Below are 6,000 nucleotides of genomic sequence, written 5' to 3'. Positions count from 1 at the left end.
GGATCATGAATAACCTCTTTCCAAATTGGGTTTATCCCTTTTTATCTGTATGACCTTGGGTAAATTTGCTACTTTTCTAGGCAAGGCCCTTTATGAGTGGTATTTAGATACTAATAACGTTCTATCTATAGATGTAGAAAACATTAAGTCAAATATCATAAATTAAGAATGAGGAATAAAGTTTAATGCATAGGAGATGACCAATAGTTTTAAACAACCATTATTGTCATTATTTTATTATTGTTGTTAGCTATATCTGTTTAGGAAATTTTTGATGATAAGTCTTAAAGAATTTGAAGCTGAATGTGATACCCCTATATTTATGGTACCTAATGGCATACTAGGAAAGCTCAACTTTATAAATTATCTGGGTCTCTTGCATAACAGTTTTAAGTATCTAATCCAAAAGAGAGATAACATCTGGAGTAAGATGAAGGACACTAACTACTCTAAAGCTCCACCTGAGGATGTTGATCTCAATTACACAGAACATACACTTCTGTATATTAGTTTTCTACTGTGTTGTTTTGTACCAGTGAGTATTTTCTGACTTATCAGAAGTTGAGCATGGAAAAGAAATGAAAATACACATCATAATTTTTTCCATGTTTTCTTTACTTTTGTAGAGCCAGAAATAACATTTTTCTTTGTACATTTAAAGATATATTATCTTTAAATTAAAAGCACAGGCACTTTCAATTTAATAGCAGGCAGACAGATATATCTGACATTTTGCAATGTGTCCTGTACAATATGCAGAATAATGATAAGTTCCAAATGGTAACTAAATATATTCAAAAGACTAGGACTATTTGAGATTTGTACAACTATTGTATCTAATAATTATTGTTCAGCATAAATAATTATCTTACACTCCTCTGTGTTGTGTTGTGCTATGTGGTATGTCATAGCACAGGGACTAACACTGCTTTATATATAATTCTAATCCAAAAGAGCTCCATAAGCCAAAAAATTCTACATAATTATTCAGCAAATTCATTTGATGGCAAACGTGAAATGAAGGATGTGAGGTTCCTTGTAGTCCTTATTTTTCCTAGTTAGTGTAGCTTTTTATAGTTTCACTGTGGCAATATTATGAGGTTTGATTATGGATTGCTGTCATAGGACAGCATTCCTGACATTCCCATTGCTACTGGGAATATTATGTAATACACAGTAAATGCACTGAATTTCATTTCTAAAATCTGAAGGATTCTGAATCTCTGTAACACATGTTGCTCTAAGTATTTTGGAAAAAAAATAATATTTTGAACCTCTACTAAGGATTATACTATGATAACTAAACTTTAGAGGATTAAATGAGAGAAGTAATTAGCATGATTAAAATGACAAGAATTTCAAATGCTAACCTCTTTACTTGTATGTCCCCTGTTTCTGCCCCCCAAAGTCATCTGTTTTGTTCAACAAGAGACTCAGCTCTACTTATGCAAATATATCAAACTGGCCAAAAGTGGTCTATACTCACACCATTCCGTAATCAAACCAATGTAACCTTGCCTTTCCATAGTCAATAGCATCTAGTACTTCTCCAAGAAGACTGCCAATTTTTCCAAAAAAAAAAAACTGTCATTCTTCTTTTTCTCACATGTCAAGATAAAGTCCACAGGGTATTGCTTACTCAAAAAAGTTGAAACTACATTCCGTCTCCCTCTGACTATTTGTCTTGTTCCTCCTTTTTTGGGCACATGGATATTCCATGTGCCAAAGGAAGTGATAGATAAAACTATGAATGATGTGTGTAAACATCATACTTGTCATAAGCATCTATCATCATCTTCTCAGGAATAAAACAATATATATTCATTCCATCAGGAGTTTCTTCCCAAATAAATTATGTTTGCAGTGAGGACTGTTTTTATGTCAGTTATTTTTAACCTCTCTGGTACCCAATCTTCTATGACCTTTATTATTACAATCTGAGTCACCACTGAGCTATATTTGATGTTATGTGTCAATACAGCCCCAGAACTGGCATGAGCCTCTACAGCTGCACATGGAGTAGGCTAAGTTACCATAGACTTCAGTGGATAAATTGTAAGCTATATATATAAGATGAAATCAAAAATAGGATGCTTCCAACAATGGAAAATTAGTTAAATAAATTAATTATGATAAATCCATATGATGTAGAAATGTACAACTGTTAACAACTATAATGCAAAATGCAATATATTTAAAGATGGACAATTATGAGAGAAACTTAAAAAATGTTTAAAGCAATATAGAAGTATGATACCAACTTTACACATTAAAATACATATATATGTGCAAATAATATATAATATTTTTTGAAGAAAGGACCATAAAATCATTTGATTCTAAAGCATTTGTGGTAATTGTTCCAATAGACCTGTGTTACTAGTGATTTTCATTTCCATTTATTTGCCTTTTTTCATGGGTAGAAATTTGAGCTTCTTTGCATTCTTGAAAACTTGGTATTCTTACTTCTTTTGCCCATTATCCTGTTTTTTTCTTAAGATTCATCCGAATTCTTCACATTTTGGGGTACTAATTAATGGTCAGTAATATATGTTGCAACTATAGTTCCCAGGTCATGGCTTGCCTCTTAATCCTGATTTCATTCTCCTACACTTAATTTATTACCTGTCATAATCCTAAGTTGCTTCTTTTGGATCCTAAAGATCCAAAGTTCTTTACTTTAAAGTAGTCAAACTGATAATTGTATAAATTGTTCTACTTTATGCTTCATAATCCATCTAACATAAACTGTATATGTTAGGTATGAAGAGATAGATACCTTGAGAGATGATAGGTGATAGATAGATAGATAGATAGATAGATAGATAGATAGATAGATAATGAACTGTCCATGTCTATTTTTCACAATGGATCATTAATAGGAAATCTATCAAATATGACTATCCATATATATGTGTATCTTTTACTTGGACCTCTTTAATTACACTGCTGTATTTGTCTATTATTATTTCAGTAATAAAAATAACAACTTAATTATAATAATAATTAGCATTAAGTATGGCAAACTATTACATCTAGTTCTGATTCTTTAAGGATGTTTGGTGGTTCTGGCTCTTTCTCTTCCATACAAATTTAGAATCATCTTGTGAAGTTCTCTCACCTACTCATCAAAAATAATGTTGAGATTCCTACTGGAATAACATTGAATCTATAGGTTAATTTAGGATGAACTAAAAGATTTAGTGTTAAGCCTTTTATTACTTGAAAATAATATTTATTTTCATTAATGTAGATCCTCTCATATATTTTAATAAAAATTACAATATTCTCTGTAAGGTCTTGAACATATTTAGTTAGATGATTTATTTCTTTTTTAAAAAGATTTTATCTATTTATTTGAAAGAGAATGAGCAAGAGAGAGAGGGGGAGAGAGCACAAATGGGAGGGAGGAGAGGCAGAGGGAGAAGCAGATTTCCTGCTGAGCAGGTAGCCAGACATGTGTCTGGATCCCAGGACCCGGAGATCATGACCTGAGTTGAAGGCAGACGCTTAACCGACTGAGCCACCCAGGCACCCCTAGTTAGATTTATTTCTGGTTACTTTGCAGTTTGCTGCAATTTTAAATTGTATGTTTGCAATTTAATTTTCTGAATGCTTATTGTTGATGTATAGAAATGTAATTAAATCTCGTATATTGCATTTGTACCCAACAAACTGTTAGTTTTAGCTGTGTACCTATAGTTTCTTCTGGATTTTTTACACATATCATGTCATCTGTAAATGATAGCTTTTATTCTTTTTCTATTTTTTATAGCTACGTATCTTATTCTTGCCTTATTGGGCTACTTTGGGCATCCCGTGTGGTACAGAATAGAATAGTGTTAGTGGGTATCATCATCTTTTTCCTGAATTTGAAGAAAATGCTCCAAGTATTTATACTTAATTATTATAGTATCAGTAGGATTTTCATAAATAACTTTTAGGTAGTTTAGAGAATTCTTTCTTCAAAGGTTACTAAGAATTGTATTTTGAAATTTTCATTTTCATCAAGAATGTAAGCTTCTAGAGGGCAGGAATATTCAACTGTCTATTTTGTCCATTGGTGTATCTTAGTATTTAGAAGAGTAGCATATAGTAAATGACAAAAAAAAAACAAACCCACCCCAAAGCAAACAAACAAGTTTGTTGTTAAACTGGATATTGAATTTTATATGTTTTTTTCTACATTTATTTTGATAATCATACAGGTCTCCACATTAATCTGTCAAGATACTGAATTGCACTAATATATTTTCTAATGCTAAGCCAGCCTTGCATTTCTAAATTATTTTCTATAGGGAAGCAGATGCTAAGAGGTATGACAGATATTTCTGTGGCTATACAAATTCTGTAGCAAAATATTTTCTTATCAAGGAGAATACAGCATTAAGCTAAGATTATCATTTTAGGATATAATTATATCCTATATGATTTTCACTTTTTCTCCTCAGTACTTAATGCTGAAAGAAGATGGGGCAGTTGCTACTATACACAAAATAAAAATGTATTCGCTACTTTCTAAATATTTATTTTTCAAATTAATGTGTGAAAAGATGGGCTGTGGGATAAAGTTCAAAACTGTAATTTCATTAATTAGTGTGCTAGACCTAGGTGTGACACACATCAGCTATGCAATTTCTGTGAGAAAGTTGACGATAATGATTAGCTAACAAAGTGAGAAGCCTGAGTGGCTCAGCCAGGCAAGCAACTGACTCTTGATTTTCACTCAGATCATGAACTCTGGGTCTTGGGATCAAGTCCCATGTGGAGCCCCCCATCGAGCCTCCCATTAAGCCCCCCAGGGAGCCCCCTCACTGAGCCTTTTGTCAGTTCTGTGTGGGCTCTGAGCTCAGCGGGGAGTCTCCTTGAGGATTCTCTCCCTCCCTCTTTCTCTGCCCCTTCCCCTGATGGTGTGTACTTCTCTCTCTCAAATAAATAAATCTAAAAAAAAAAAAAAAAAAGATTAGCTAACAAGGAGATGTGTACTAAAGCAACTTTAAGTTATATTTTTAGTTCTAGCTTTGTTGCTCCCTCTGAATAAAGTATTAGAAAAATTTAAAACCCTCAATTTATACTCCACTGTTAATTAATTTTGCTGTGTGCTTTTCTCGTTGTCTTGCTGTTTGGAATTTCCTAAGAAATATTCTTCTGATAAGCTATGTGGTACTCCTCATATCTAATAATTTCTTAGAACATTGACTGAATTGTTTTTCCTTTGAGTCTTCCTCTGCCTGGTTATGTTCTTGCATTTGTGAATAGAAACTATCTCCTAGAGATAAAAGATGTATCAAAAGGAAGTGATCCTTTAACTGTGTACATGGCAAAATAAACGGGTACCCACATACACACAAGTCGACTTTCTGACCATTTTCCCAGGCACTTTGACTATCAGGGAAGTGTTTCTAAATTTAAAATGGATAAATTTCATTAGTTTTGTAGCAAAATAAAATCTAGGATATCAGTATTGCTTATTGACTACTTTAATGATAGAGAGTCATACCAGCGACATGTATTTAACATTAACTTTGGTTAATTGCAGAAGGAAAAATAAAACTAGAGTGCACATATCATCTCTTTTTTCCTAAATATTATATAAAACCAGCCCGTGGCAAATGCAAATACTTGTGTAATTTCTTTGTCCCTGATTAGAATTTGTAACATAATTATTAATTTTTATAATAACTATCTTATCTGTTTGATAGAATGTCCTTTAGAGATATTATAAATTAGGGCAATCATAGACAGACAAAATATCAAACGGTGACATATTTCTTTCACCCATTCATCACTAATATCATACACTATTACCTTTTTATATTCTAATCGCTGAGTCTCCCTCACTGCCCTCTGTCTGGATACAGTTCTGCTTTCCCTATATTCCTGGCAAAGCCTGATTATGTCTTTCATCCACAGTTGCATATGGATTATTGTATTTGACATAATTTTTCTTGGAGGTGTTTGCATTTAATAGAGGCATAGGTTATGCGTGTCCATTATTTC

This window comes from Vulpes lagopus, chromosome 5, assembly GCF_018345385.1.
Source record: "Vulpes lagopus strain Blue_001 chromosome 5, ASM1834538v1, whole genome shotgun sequence".
In the NCBI taxonomy this organism is placed as follows: Eukaryota; Metazoa; Chordata; class Mammalia; order Carnivora; family Canidae; genus Vulpes; species Vulpes lagopus.
Note: the sequence above shows the minus strand (reverse complement) of the source record.